General features: G+C 33.8%; 1 protein-coding gene across 3 annotated transcripts in view; it reads left to right on the top strand.

Moving 5' to 3' along the window:
- The window catches only part of LOC128218075 (stabilin-2-like), a 145,837-nt gene that overhangs the window by 30,709 nt on the left and 98,641 nt on the right, over positions 1-16,487 (top strand). The gene's annotated exons all lie outside the window — the stretch shown is intronic.

Genomic DNA, 16,487 nt, shown 5'->3' with positions numbered 1-16,487 from the left:
AAATACATTCTGCCTCATATGTCAGTTTCAAATGCTAGACGATTTTGAAAAGGTTAATTAAAAAAGCTTTTGAATCATGTTTTGATTTATGATATTGTTGCTGCAGTTTTGACAGAAAAAAATTGTAAACTTAAAAGGTAAGCTTATGATTTATGTTTTCCAATATCTTCAGTCTGATCGCATGATATGAAATTTTTAGGATTTTTTTTATTGAGTTTCAAGATACTAGGATAAGGTGAACTGAAACGAAACAGTTTCGTCTTTAATGCCTGTGTTGGTGTGTTAAGTTTATTAACACTCAAACTCTGGCTAGGCCCATTCTGTGAGTGCTTCGATAAGATTGTTAGCCATTTTAGGTTTTCTAAGCATAGTGCCTGTGTGCAAGTATTTGTAGCTTTTATACTTAATATTATCTGAACCCTCTGAAGAGGTGCTGCATATTGAGACACACACATTTGTTTTCAAAGGCAAAAAGTAAAAAAATGTATCCTAAAACAATCTTGGGACCAGAGTGTGATGGGAAAACCTGTCAAAAACCATTGAACAATGGCAAGTGAAAATGTCTGCTGGGTTTCAGAAACATGACAGCTGATTTAGGAAAACACCAGAGAAGGAGTCCAAGATTCCACATATGGTAGCTTAAGTACTGGTCAGAAATATAAGGAGTGACTTGACGGTGCGACAATCCCAGGATAAGAAAGCGGGAAGATCTCACACTGTCTAACTGTCAAGCTTTACGGCTGACAGATGGACCATTAATAGTGACAATGAAGGCTGGAAACGTTTAGCTGATGATGAGATTTGGTTATTCATTTCATGGTAGAATATGGTGCTCAAATGTTTGTGGCAATACATGGCTGCATAAAGATTTCTTTATTAAAGATGCACTCTTACTCCCAATTGTTTTAATTATATATACAAAAAAGGGTGAATGAATGTCGAAAACAATGGTTCTTATAGAGGATACCGAGTTTAATTTGAAAGAAACGTGCAGAAAACACTGTAATTCTACCTTATGAGACGATAGTAGATCACAATAAATCTTTCAGCACTCACCAATCATTTAATCTTTTTGCGTTTTAAGCTTTTAAATACATGGTTACAATCTTGTTATCAGGAATTGATATTTTCCATAAATGCATTATTTAGTAAGTAGTTAAAGGTTTATCACTCAAAATTTATGTTTGTTATGCATTTGTACGTATTGCTTTAAATAACTAGCGATAATTTGTTCCAGTTTCTGACCAATTGTTCATGATTTGCAAATATTAGAAACTATCCAGTACAGTTTATTTGGTTCCTTAATCTAATAGAAATATAGGTCATCACATACAAGAAATAGATAATCAGCTCTGAAATATTCCCATGAAGATGGACTGATTATGAAATATTAAATTTAATGGTAAAATAAATAAAACAAGGTATTCGAAACAACATCAGTCTTTGAAACTGATTTAATCTGGCTGATCTGTTTGTTTTCTGAAAGACTTAGAAAGGAGTAACATTCAAAGTATGAAACCAGTGCATTTCAATAAATTTTAAACACCTTCATTCTATCTGATGATGATTGGCACAAAAAGTTAGTTTTAAGATGTTTGTGAAAAGTTCATTTCAGTTCACTGTAGCTCTGTTGTTTTGGGGTGATTTTGAATATTACATTTTGTTTTATGCTAAGTTTGCTGGCCTTCTGATAATTTGTAAAGCAAAATCAGAACATTATGTTCTGCTGATCATGAAGTGTAACATGTCTCTCACTCATATGAATGTCTTGCAGGAACTGACATAAAAAATGATTTGTGTTATTAGTGCAAAAGACAAATATCTCCCTTGAATTTAAGCGCTATTTAAACTGTGTTTTGTCATAATTAAAATAGATGATCTAAAGAGAGCCACAAAGAATACTTCCTGGAATCTGACAGAATTCATCTTTATTATTATCTAATAAAAGCACATTGCCCCTGAAATTGTTGAATTACAGCAATTTTGATGTGTTCTCCCTAGGTGTCTGAAGCTGGTGTGTAGCTAGCCAGTAGTAGGGTTGGGGTAGCTGCTCTACATAGCAGGGATGGCGTGGCTGGTCTCATTTTCACATTTTAAACGAGCGCTAAAGAGGTTGTATTATATAATGCATATATGAAATTATAGTTTAGTCCTCTTGCAAGTTTTTAAATGTCATCTTGAATATACTTTCATTCTTATCGGTCCTTAAATCTGCTAGGAATTACATTGTTATATCCAAGGCTAATGTTTTATGTCCTTGTTTGAGGTCAAGGTCATGCATTTGGTGGCGTGCTGTGAAGCTTACTCTCAACTCTTGTAAGGTTGGAGGTGTTCAGCAATTTCAGTTGTGCCCTTCTAATTGATATGACCTTAATCAGATTGTGACCACCCTCTTAGTTACCTTCTTTGTATAACAAAATTATATATCGAACCCTAGCCCAAGTGCACTTAATTGTTTGTTATGTAAATATGTCCATTTGTCAAATAGTAATGAATGATTTATATCATGCAGTATTGGTGTCATGTCAGTTGTGCTTGCTACACCCTTGTATTTCCTGAACTATAAACAGTTTTTGTTAATGAATAATTAGCAGTGTAATGAACGTATTACCAGTTAATCTAGGAGCTACATGTTTTATCATTATCGCTGTCTGTTAAAGAGTTCCTAGAAATAATTGTGGTTATTTAAATATATTTTTAAATGAAAAGTTTGTTTCCATATCTTTTTCTTAAAATATTTTTTAAGTGCTCAGCATTATCGTTGTTATGGCAACATTATATTGTATACTCACAAGGGTCATCCACCTTACAACATGTTCTTATTTGTCTTTAAGACGATATATGCTTTGCTTAATTTTGATGCCTCTGAAGGTGGGCATAATAAAATTGCACCATCTGTCCGGATGTGCGTCCATCTGTGCATCCTTCCATCCATGCTTTAACTTTGTCAACAAAGTGATTTTAAAATATATTAGTACATGAAGTCAGTACTTACTGGAGATTTGTTTCAAGAGCAAGACCCATGACCCTACCTCAAATTTCAAGGTTACAATTTGAGTTTAATTGTAATTGTATGCTGCATATATAGAGGTAAAGTGTAGTTGGTTGTCTCTGGGCTTTATGTGTTGCATGCATGACCCATGACCTACTTCAAAGTTCAAGATCACACATAGAGTTTAATTATACAGTGTTTTTTTGCCAATGAAGGGCTGATATACAGACCAATTCCCATTGTGAAATCCTATACCTTTTTCCCAAAAATGGAAATAAAATGTCCATTTTTTTACTAAAAAATAGAACCCCAAAACCAATTTTGTGTGAAAGATTTGGTGTTTACTCTAAGAAACGAACTTTATCATATCCTTTCTGTCTTCTATTTAAAGCATTTATGTACAGTTCTAGGATATTTGGAATTCCCAATTTTAGTGAAAATGATGCTTCTTTCCCGAAAGGCCCAGGCCCAATTCCTGAAATAGCAAAAAATACTGCATAATGGAAACTGCATTTATGCAAATAGATAGTGTTCTCGTTGTTACATTGTCATTAACAAAGGGAAAATTACTTGGCACATGTGTTTGGTACATAAAGATGAATTGTTATGTGCACGACCCAGGTTTCGAAACCACTTGCTTCAACAGTCCCTGACACTTCTTCAAGTCAACCATCATGGAATCTGACATTTATATTCTATTTTAGCACTTACTGAATGTAGGAATTTAAATCATAGCATAATCCATTTAACTGTATAGCACTTGGGGGACATTTGTCACTCACTGTGACAGCTCTTGTTTCTTTGCAATTACATTATTCATGAAAATAGTCCGTTCAGCTTGTTTTCACCATACATCAATTTTATATTGTATGCCATGAAGCTTTAGATTATTGTGTTTGGAAACAGTGTGTGCTTATTCAATATTGTTTTTTTTTGTATTGTAAGACAACATCTCAACATATGTGAGGACATTTCTAGTAGTTTGTTTGTTGTTTTAAGGAAAACAATAAGTGTTGAGGTATTGCAATAGTCTAAGGATGCCATTGGTGTCGGCCTGCAAATATTTGAACCATGGCAAGATATTCAAATGTAACTGGTATGCTCTTATATCTCCAGCATCATAACTTAAATGGCTTAAATAATTATTGAGTTATGCCCCTTTTCAACTCCAAATTACTCAGACGATAGCTCACATTTAGGACCATTCCCAATTGTAATTTGTCAACAGTCTGATCAAAATCCTGTGAAACGTGGACGGCAATACAAACTTTATATTAAAATTTGTAAAAACATTTATTTAATCACGACAACATTTAGATGTTGGTCAGGAAGCGTACCAATTCAGCCGTTTCCAGATAAATTAATCCCAATTAACATGTTTTCAATCTTGAATCTGATTTGATCAGTATTTTTCACATGGTTCAAAATCTGTCCTGAAAGCGTCCTGATTTTCCCCGAATGTGATCCAACAGTGAACTGATGCTGACAGAAGACATTTGTTAGAAAACTGTTTTGCATGATAGTTAAAGGTTAGCATATGGCAATGAACATTTATCCCATACCCATTTTACTGGACACCTTCCAGACAATGCACAGGTCGTTGTTAAGGTTTCAATCAGATAAGTAGAATCTGTCACATGTTGATTCATAAAAAAAAGAATTTGCTGGCCTGAATTGAGGATTATTTTAACTGAAATGTTTCTTACCTGACCTTATATCAAATCCTTTACCCAGTGTTGATTCATAAAAACCATGGTTGCCAGGGGTGAGGCTAGTTTAACCACTAAATGTCTATATGGAAGTTATTTTAAATCTTCTTTTCAGAAACCATTGACCTTATTTCAAAATAATTTTACAGAAATGTTCCTTAGGTGACTACAGATCGAATTCCTTCACCCCATTATTATTAATAAAAAACATGGCCGGCAGGCTAGTTGTCACTTTATTACTAAAATATTGTTGGAGTTATGGCCCGTTCTAACGTTTTAAACTAAGTACATTTTCTTTCATGTTCTTATAAGCCTGTTTGAAAAAACGGAGTGTATCATAGTTTCACCTGTGGCGTAGGAATGTAAGGCGTCCAGTATGATGCCCGATCAATATCTTTAGAAACCTTTATCCAATCAGGTGAGTGATATAGGGCCATGCCCTCTTGTTTCAACCATGTAGAAAAGAAAAGGTTTGTCTCAAAATCATAAAAAAAGGTTGATAAAGAAATAAACATTTATAAGAAATAAGGCAATTAACAGTGATATTTCTAGTCTTTAGTGCTAATTGAACTTGACCTTGACACACCTTCTCATCGAAGACAAACTATTCAAAGTTTGGATATTAGCACCGACCAGTATTAGATGCCAAAATGTAATTCCATCATTCTTTGTGCTCTTCATAAACTTAATACTGCTCTACACTATAATTAATCCCTGACCTTCACCCTGTCCTTTGTCACGTTCAAATGTAAGCCTTCAAGAAAGACAGTACTAAAATGCTTGAGATATTCAAATGCAATATTCTTTTAGTCTGAAGTTAGTCTTCTCCGTTCGTTGCCACAGCCTAGATTTAAGGAAAAATGAAAATTCACGAATCAATTATATCCGAAAGCTTGTTTTGCTATTCCCTTCCCAATAATTACAGAATTCTGCATATTTCATTTGCAAGTCAACATTTTGTTAAAAAAATCTTCCTGAAATTGCAGCATTTTTTTAACGTCTTATTTTTGAATATCCTAGATAATTGAAAGTGACTGTTATTGTTAAAAAAATGTGAGATTTGCATGTCAAATAAACTTAATTGTAGCACTGTCGGTAACATTGAACAAAAAGTTCATTTCCTTTTGTATAGAGTTTCTCTTTAATTTTATTAATGTCTTATAAGCATGTTTTTTCTTGAAAATCAGATAAACAAACTTAATATGAACGAAGGCAGGGATGGAAGTTGTTTAATGCACCTTGGAAGTATTTCACCTTATTTAAGATACACAGACCTGTGCAATAATATTGAATACATTATAATTACATATACAATGCTCTAATAATGCTCCAAAACAGTAATGATTTATTGAAAAGCTGTAGAATAATGTTTCCAGTAATCAGTAAATATCACATCTGGTGGGAGACATTTCCTACCAAATCAGAATTGAGTTAAAAGCTGATTCTGGGAGCTGAGGTATTTAGTGCCCAATATCTCAAAACTTCATAAGTCCCTAAATATAACAGGATTTAGCAAAGTTTGCTATTTTTGACATTAAATAATTTGCATTATATTTACTTCTTTAAGAGTTTTTTTACTGAAGATAGGAGTTGTCATTATTATAATCGCAATAAACCATTTGTCATTCAAAATTTGAGTATGTATACTTAGTGAAAAAAGCTTCTTAAGCCTATGAAGGTTAAGAAGTTTTGAGAAATTGGGGCCAGCTAGCTAGCTGTTGTTATGTGTACAAAAAACTGTAAGTGACTATAATTAGATGTGAAGGCCTGGGATAACAGGTTTATTAGACCCTTATTTCATTATCATAAATAATTTCCTTATACTTGATTTTACATAACAAAAAGTAGTTGATCATGAATATCTATATAAAAGTAGTTTACTGAGCTCCTGTTAAAAGTAACTTAAGATGTTTTGGGTCCCCGGGGATTTAGTACCCTGCAAATGAACTGCCTCCATGATGGCCTGAAAATTCCAATCACTGTAAGAGAATATAAAATACAATTGTTTTTTCATTATTGAACTTTTTCCAAAGGTATTCAGTTGTAGATTCCTAAGAACTTCATGGTTTGTGATGATTATATGGTGTTTTTGAGTTGTGTTTGCCTGGTTAGTGCAGTAGATAGCACACCTGGTTCTTACCTGAAGTAATCCCCCCCACACACACACATGACGGCAATCATTGGCAGCACAGAACATTTGTAATGCTTTGAAATTGCTTCAATTGGTCTTCCATTGTTATGGCTGGGGTTGAAAATGGACATAACTGTTGAGTATGGTCTCATATTTTTACTTTTCAGAGGTTTATACCAGTAAAATCAGGGAATGTAGTTCCACATAGGATTTGCTTTGTTCTGAACAAAAATCAAAATATGATCTCTACAAATTGCATATCTTGCTAGAGCTCGAATGTTGACAACATAAAAATCTTGGTTTTCATGAAAAGTGTTATTGGTCTGTTATAGTTTAGCAATTTAAATATTGCTTGACTATTCAAAGAAAAAGGAGGCTATATTACTTGCCCTGGCATCCGCGTCAGAGTTGGCATCTGGTTTACAGTTTAGGGCAAGTTCCAGGCGTTTAAAATTGTTATTTTATGATGTATCTTTGCCAGAACACTCTTAAGAACTGATTTACAAAATAGTGCTTACCTTTGGCCATGTTGTTAAAAGGCAACATGTATATTTTATAATTGAATATATAATAATCTGTCTCTAGACTGTTTTTATTAAGATGTTTGTTGAATAATTTATGACAGTTTGTAATAATCTTGTAGGTTCATATTTGGCTTCATTTTATCTTAACTACACCTTTGTTCTAATATTAAATCCTTCCTGCTTAATCTTTCTGTAATCCCTTCAAAATTCAAAGATGAATTGTTTATCAATTGACACCTATTGCTTTTATACATACCTTTTGGAAACGTCTTAAAATATGTTGTTACAATAATATGCAAAGTTGAGAAACGGTGAACAAAGACTTCCTTGAATTATCAGTAGTGTTCGAAGAATCCCACATAGACCTTTGAGGGAACAACCTCTTGAGTTCACTATATGTTGTGACAGAGAACTCTCCTTATAAAAGTTACTCCAATACCCTTCATTCAATTCACTTAATACTTCACAAAGTTGTTCAGGATCATCAGAATATGAGGTCCAATCCTGTTGAGAATCTGTTCATGAACTGATGAACTTTTCATGAACATTCATAAATGTTCATGAACTGTCCATCAAGTTCTTGAAAAAATGCATCAACATAGTTCATCAACAGTTCATGAACCAAAGTTGATGAATTTTTCATGAACTGTTCATCAAGTTCATCAAGAGATTCACGAACCTTATTCATCAAAACATAAGTCCATGAAACTGTTCATGAACCTAAGTTCATGAACTTGAATCATTGAAGTTTAATGAAATTTTGTTTAACCATTCAAAAGATGAGACGACCAGCAGAAGGGTGCGGCAGCAAAAGGCAGGCTGTTGAGAAATGAGAAAATGGTGACTGTGTTTGGTGAAGATCGGATGAAAACTTAAGACTTAAAAAGCCATTTAGGATAATTCAAGGGCAATAACCTATAAATGCGTGGGGTTTCCATGCGTATCTATCAACTGGCATAAAAAATCCAGCAAATTGCAGGTTTGAAACATTTGTTTAAATAAACAATTAAATATTATTACCTGCTTTTTTATCAGATCGTCCAAGATAGAGATAATCACAATGGGAGCAGGTATTGATCTCACTATTAGACAGTGTTATAAAAAATAACACTTTAACTAATAGAATTGAAGACCATTGAGGGTACAGTATTAACTTAATCCAGGAAAAACATGCTGATGGTCTAATTGAACACGTATTCGTGGCTGTCCGAATTTGATGGTTGACGCAATATATAGAGATATCCTGAATTGCCCTATTTGCTTAAATACTTTTATTTACAAAACATCTTTGCCAGCACTGGTTAATTAGTTGTCAAACAGGTTTAAGGTATATTGTTTACAGGTTCACTAAACTAAAAACGACTCTACAACCATTGAAAATGACACAATCCGATGTCCAGTGTTGTTTTTTTTCACCCATTTCCAGTATCGCTTACGGATCGCTTACATCTTTTTATTAATTATAAAAGAAATTAAAATAAAATTGAAAGGATTATGATCTCTATGAATGTGAAAATATTGCAATTAATTTGACAACCTGTTATCGATTGCCTCACAAATATTAACAAAATAGTCTTATTCTTTTACGGTTACGCATTTTAAAGGACGCTCTTCACTGGCGGAGGTTATTTCGAACTTCAGCCGTGTTCGACAATGCGCCAAATAAATTAAGTGTTATTTCTTTGATTTTAGGTAAGTTAAAACAAAGTAATTAGTGTTATTCAATAACTTTCATAACTATCTTTTACACTTATAATTATTATTGTTTAAAAAAACATTATAACATTTAAAAGTTGTGAGCAAATATGTTCTTTATAATATGTTTTCGTGACAAATGTACGAAATACGTTATTGTAGAAACACAGTTTAGCGAGTGTTTTTGAGTAGCATACAGCTAATTCTTCATTGTTATATATTTTTTAACAACTATTATATATGTTTCTTAATGTAATTGTTAATGAAACTTCTGTTAAGCTAGTTTTTGTCTAGAAGTAGGAACAATTGTCATTTATCTTTCATAGCTTATGATAGTTATTATTTTCATTATTGTAACCATAACCTCACATTTTTCATGATCTCAAATCACTTATCCTGTGTTGCCAATTAATAAATCTGTCTATTCAGAAACTTGATGCTAAGTTAACGAGCCATGTTTGTCTTTTATTTTCACATTCTTGTTAACCTGTTTAGCCAAATAAACTGAAGTGTTGTTTCGTCTATTTTAGCCAGTCTATAGGAGCTTGCAAAAACAAATCGTCAGTCCACACAAGAATCAACTAGACTACTGTGAAGGAGATCTCATTAAACAGAGAATGAGAAAAACATTCTAAGCCATAAATTGCCAAATCCCTCTGTAAGTTGACGTTTTTTTAAAGCACATTAAAAGATTCTCATCCTGATTTAAAAACAAATATGGCATATGTGTGGAATTTATTTGCAATGCACAAAGGCGACACCCTATGAATGTAGTGTCCATGACAAAATCAAATTCAATAAAATTAAACATGATTATTGTGTATAGTTTGGTTATTTTTCCCTATCTTTTTTATGCAGTTACCATTATTCATCAAATAAAACATTTTGGAGTGGGGGGTGACAGACAGGAATAGGAATCTTTTAAAAAAAATCAGACTCTCAATAAAAATTAGCTTTTTGGTTCGAAAGAATACAGTAAGCGATCATTAATTAATATACCTGTAACATTGAAATTCGCACTGATTTAATAACCAACTCACCTTAAGTTATTGGCAATTTTTTGCAGTAAAAAATAATATTAGAAATATTTTTCAGGTTGGAAGATGGATGTCAAAGTCTCAGACATAAGCCTCAACAGTTAAGAAAACGTCATGGTCGAATCATCTTTGTCATCAAATGTATTAAGGAAACGAACTGCAGTCTTCAGAGACTAATTGTGAATGTCAAGGACTGAATAAAGCAATATAAAGGGACCTTACTAATAGTGTTATGTGTGTTAAAATGTGAAATCTGTTATAAATTGACATGTTGTAATAATGAAATCATCACCCTGTTGAGAATAACATGAACTGAGTTCATGAACTATTTATGATCTTAGTTCATGAACTATTCATGATCTTAGTTCATGAACTATTCATGAATGACAATTTGGACAAATCAAGTTCATGAACTAAGTGGGAGTTCATGAACTTGATTTGTCCAAATTGTCATTCATGAATAGTTCATGCTAATCTCAACAGGTTATTATCCTAAATACAAAGTATGGCCACTGATTGACTTAGGAGCTATAGAGGTAAAAGATTATGGGCATATTATGCCTGGTTCAAGTTTTAGGTCTTTAAGTTGGGACTTTTACCAATAACTTCTATACCCTTCATTGAATTGACTTAATACTTCGCACATTATTGATGACCATCTTACAATTACATACACAGTTACGTGACACTATCACACAATACGTTTGATAACTGCATATGACTGTGAAATCATTAATGTTCGTGGGCATGAAATTTCATGGTTTGCCGAAAAAATACAATTTCGTGGGTACTTGAATTCGTGGATTTTCATTTTTGAAAAAAATAATCGAAGATGCGATCGTCTTAGATCGTCTCCATAATATCCACGGGCTGGTCCGTGATTTCCGTCTTCTACGTCACTCGGTTTATGACACTCGCTAATAAGGTACGACATGCCAATTAGTGCATATACCCATGTCACTTATCGATTTAATTGGGAATAAAGGTAATAAAAGAAGATGTACCCTGATCATAAATACAGATAGGGGAAGCCATTGAATGCCAATTAAGAATTTTGCAAACTGTGAAAACATCGAAAAGGTGCGTATATTGTCACGTTCGGTGCTTAGTAACCTTCAATATACTAGTAATCGATTAATTATTTTATTAAATAAAAAAATCGAGTATGGACACTCATCACGCACATCTTGTAAACTTGGAGATTTTCATTAACAGCACACGTTTAAACACGTGCTTATAACCGTCATTTGCTGCACGAACATTAATGATTTCACAGTATCCTCAATACAAATTATGGCCCTTGATCAACTTAAAAAGTTTTTGGGCAACTTTGGTTTTTACTCAGATCTGAAATATTGTTCATTCAATGGCCTTCATACTTTCCACAGTAGTCAACACACAATAAGGTTACATAACTCCATATAAACCCTAAATGCAAATCATGGGCCTTGATTTTTTTTTACATTTTCACATAGTGGAGCCTTCTTATTAGAATGACGTTTATAGTTGTTTCAGGCTGTTAGCCTCATCTCACCTAAGGTACCGAATAATTTTAGGTTAAGGTTTGACATATTGTGTCCAAACTTTGTACAAAGGAAGAGTTTATGGAGGCCTTTAATGGGGTTGCTTTGGAGCCCCTAAGGTCAAGGTCAAGGCCTTACTAAAAATAGAAAAAAAAACATTTTAAACATTTGAAACTGAATTACTTTAGTTAGGGTTGACATATTGTGATCAAACTTGGTATGTAGGATTAAGTTATGGAGGACTTCCATGGGATTGCATTTGAGGCAACTTATTAAGGGTTAAGGTCATTGTTACTAAAAATAGAAGAAAAAACAGTTGAGACTGAATTTCACAACAAAAGTTCCTCTGTCAATTTTGAAAACCTGGTTTCTTTGCATTGCAGCATTTCTATTTTAATTTGACATGTGTTTTGGTTGCCTTTGACAAGCACATGTTATATCATTAGCTAACCTGAGCACGAAGTGCTCAAGGTGAGCTATTGTGATCGCCCTGTGTCTGTCGTCCGTTGTAGTCGTCCGCCATCGTCGTCTGTCGTCTGTTGTCAACAATTTGCCTGTTAACACTCTATAGGTCACAATTTGGGAACAATCTTAATGAAACTTGGTCAGAATTTTACCCTCAATAAAATCTTGGACGAGTTCGATATTGGGGCATCTGGGGTTAAAAACTAGGTCACCAGGTCAAATAAAAGGAAAAGCTTGTTAACACTATAGAGGTCACATTTATGACTGTATCTTCAGGAAATTTGGTCAGAATGTTAATATTAATAATCTCTAGGTCAAGTTCGAATCTTGGTAATGTGCAGTCAAAAACTAGGTCACCAGGTCAAATTTAAGGAAAAGCTTGTTAACAATCTAGAGGTCACATTTATAAATGTTTCTTTATGACAGTTAATCAGAATGTTTATATTAATAATCTCTAAGTCAAGTATAAATCTGGGTCATGTGCGGTCAAAAACTAGGTCATTAGGACAAATCATAGGAAAAGCTTGTTATCACTCTAGAGGTCACATATTTGACTGTATGTTCATGAAACTTAGTCAGAATGCTTATATCGATTAGCTCTAGGCCAAGTTCGAATGTGGGTCATGTGCGGTCAAAAACCAGGTCACCAGGTCAAATTTATGGAAAAGCTTGTTAACACTCTAGAGGTCACATTTATAACTGTATCTTCATGAAAGTTGGTCAGAATGTTTATATTAATAATCTCTAAGTCAAGTTTGAATTTGGGTCATGTGTGGTCAAAAACTAGGTCATTAGGTCAAATCATAGGAAAAGCTTATTAGCACTCTAGAGGTCACAATTATGACTGTATGTTCATGAAACTTAGTCAGAATGTTTATATTGATTAGCTCGAGGCCAAGCTCGAATCTGGGTCATGTGCGCTCGAAACTAGGTTACCAGGTCAAATAATAGGAAAAGCATGTTAACACTCTAGAGGCCACATTTATGACCATATGTTCATGGAACTTGATCAGAATGTCATTCTTGATGATCTTTAGGTAGAGTTTGAAACTAGGTAACCAGAGGTCAAAAACCAGGCCATTAGGTCAAATCATAGAAAGGCTTTGTAAACACTGTAGAGGTTACATTCTCTCTTTGATCACCATGAAACTATGTCAGAATGTTTGTGTTTATGAAGTCTATGTCAAGTTTGAAACTGGGTAACCTGAGTTCAAAAACTAGGTCACAAAGTCAAATCATAGAAAACATTGTTAAAACACTGTTGAGGCCATATTTTCTACTTTATCTATATGAAACTTGGTCAGAATGTACTTATTACAGCAAGGTAAGGTTTGCAACTGGGTCATCTGTGATATTAAAAAAATCATCCATGATTCCCTCCCCCTGTCAAAATTGCCCTCTCCCTGAAAACACTTATTTCACACTTGAATTGGATCAGGTGAGCGATACAGGGCCTTCAGGGCCCTCTTGTTTTTGTATTAATTTCTAAGACAAAGCATTCTATTGTGGAGCAAGCAAATGTTTGTCTGGTAACCAATCTTCGAACTTCATTTGCTGTTTGGTGCACTAGGCTCGATTTTGCAAATGTTGTGGTGTACAGGTCAAGTCAGTTTTAAAACTGGTTAATTTTTTTTTTTAAATATTTACCATAATTCCAAAATAAAAAGCCATTAGATGCGCACAGTCTATCATGACTAAGGCAGGCACCTATAATGCTACTCCACCTTACCCTTTAGAGATATTCTTATCCAAGAAATAATTGAGAGCCAGCTTGTTTGTGGAGTTTTGAAACCATGCAAATGATTATATTCTGTACAAAGGTGTTTATAAGATTTAATCAGCAATGAAAAAAACATATTTTTGGAATTTTATCTTCAACTGGCAGTCTTGCCACCATCGTGTTTTCACTAACTGCATTTAGAATGGTCTGAGTTTTTTTGTTGAGAGTTCTTCTGACTCAAAGGGATTCTTATTATTTAATCTTTCTATCTGCTGTCATGCCTCAGGCAATACTGGTTCATTTGTTTGAATAAGAAATGTTTTTAACATAGCTCACTGAAGTCTTTTCTCTGGATTTTATCCAATAAAACTGTTTCCATCAATTTTATCAAATGCTGGCAATGTCAAAACAGTTAGAGACCTGGATTAGCTTATAATTGTTGGAACAAATCCCAGTTCTGCAAATTAATATTATTCTATTATTATTTTTTTTCCAAAACATATCCCCCAAGACAGAAATATTCATTTTACACAATCATCGGCAGCAAATTTTGAGATTTGGTAAACAAGGTACATGTACTTATATTTTGTATATCAAAAAATAAAGGTGTGCCACTTTAAGAATATTATAAAAATAAAACCCATATGATATCATTTATTTTACATGATTATGAATATATAGAATTTCTAATAAAAAAAGTACCATTTTTTCAGGCATGCATAAACAATGAATAAAAATAAAAGGAAACTCTGACTAATGCTTTTGCAGAGTGATTTTTCATAGCTCCTGAAAGGTCAAGGTCATTTAGAAAAGGATTTAGTAATTTTACTTTTTTTGTTCTGCCTTTGTTGTAAATTAGTTCCAAGACCATCATGTTGTATGACCAGTTCTTGACACTTAAGATGTATTTTGTGCCTCTTTCCTCCAGAATGTATGTACAGTCGAAATCCTTTGGCTCCATATCGCTAACCTTGATTTCCTTGTTGGCTCAAACTTAATTTGGATGACTACTTTTAACTCTATGTAAGCACTGCTGCTTGGCTCAATATTTGTGACGCTGGAAGGATTTTAGCCAGTACTAGGGATATCAAGCCAATGGGCTGATTCAGCAATTGGACCATACCTTTCCACAGTGGTTATTTATTCTTTGGTTTAGTTACTTCTGCTTGCAAATGAACTTCAAGAATTTTTTGAAGCATTGAAAGAGTAGGCTTTAAGTCTACCCCAGCCCTTCAAGTTAATTTTGATGTATAAACAGAACTAACTACTGAAGAGGCGGGCTCATAACTCGTGCAGAAAAATTTCTGCTTGTCCAGTTTGCATTGGTTTCACATCAAAAAGACTCACAAGAATGGCACAATGACAAACAAACCTTTCAAAGTACTAAAAACTTTCAAAGCCACTTTTAGGTTGGTAAAAATTGACAAGGACATTGTGCTTTTTTGTATGACTAGACAAGTATGATTTGCTCAGTAAGAGATTTGCTCAGTAAGAGATTTGCTCAGTAAGAGATTTGCTCAGTAAGAGATTTGCTCAGTCTTTTTGCAAAGAGCAGTATTTATTCTTCGGCACTTCAGGATCATTTTATACAACTAAGTGATCAGTGAAAAGCCAGTGACAGTGCTAGTGGTGTTATTATTACGTGCATATTTCCTTTTTAAGAAGTGCTTATAACTTATGTTGTGTTCCGGCACAAGTACTATACGCAACATTTATATTTGCAAGGACCAGAATATTTTTACCATTGCCTGTTGGCCTTCCATGGGGTGCTTGTTCTTATCTTTATTACACGGAAGTGTTGACAGCTCATTTTCTTTGCAACAAAGAATTGGTGGAGCTGGCGTTTAGTGGCCATGTATGAGGACTGTCTCAACACATATATACTGCTTGTGTTTCTTGAGGATCTCTGTATTTATTCACAGAATAGAAACAACATAAAATGAGTTCTTGATCTTGTACAACATTGTGAACATTATAATGTTCAGTACGAAATCCCTCGAAAGAGTTATTCCTTTTACAGAAGTTTAGCTTCAGTTTTACGTACAGTATAATAATAATTGTTATCACATGATGTTGCTTATTGTTTCAAGAGTCGACAACCATAAGATATTTTCTTATCTACATCATCTACATTGGCTGCTTATGTAAGATAGGTTCATACCAACCCATGCGGAGGATGTTTGCAAAACACCCTATGCTTGATTTGGGATGAACCTATCTTACATGAGTGGCCATGGAAGATATTTATAATCTTGTATGAAATACTACTATACAAGACCAATAAATAAATGAATATCAGTAGCTATTCTGTATTTGGTCTATTTGTATGACATTATTGTGTTCAATTTTGCTGGGTAAAAATCCCCTGGTCTAATATCAAAATCCCCTGGGCCCCTTTTCAGTACAGATTGTAAGGCTTAAAACTGAAACCTTCTATGAATAACTCCATTTTCAGAGGCTGTATCTCTGGTTCAATAAAAGGATTGTGAGGACATTTATTGCATTGATTATGTCCATAACTTTTTGAGGGTACCATAGTATTCTTAAGCATCGCAGTTTTACGACTCAGGTACCTTATTGAACCAGGCCCTTGGAATCGAAGATTGGTGACCAGACCAACATCCCCTGCCTGGGAAGCCGTACAAATAGATGGCATGAACGCAAACAATGAAAATCAATGATAAAATATAC

The sequence above is a fragment of the Mya arenaria genome, chromosome 14 (genome assembly GCF_026914265.1).
Source record: "Mya arenaria isolate MELC-2E11 chromosome 14, ASM2691426v1".
Classification (NCBI taxonomy): Eukaryota; Metazoa; Mollusca; class Bivalvia; order Myida; family Myidae; genus Mya; species Mya arenaria.
Note: the sequence above shows the minus strand (reverse complement) of the source record. Positions and strands in the feature narration are given on the sequence as shown.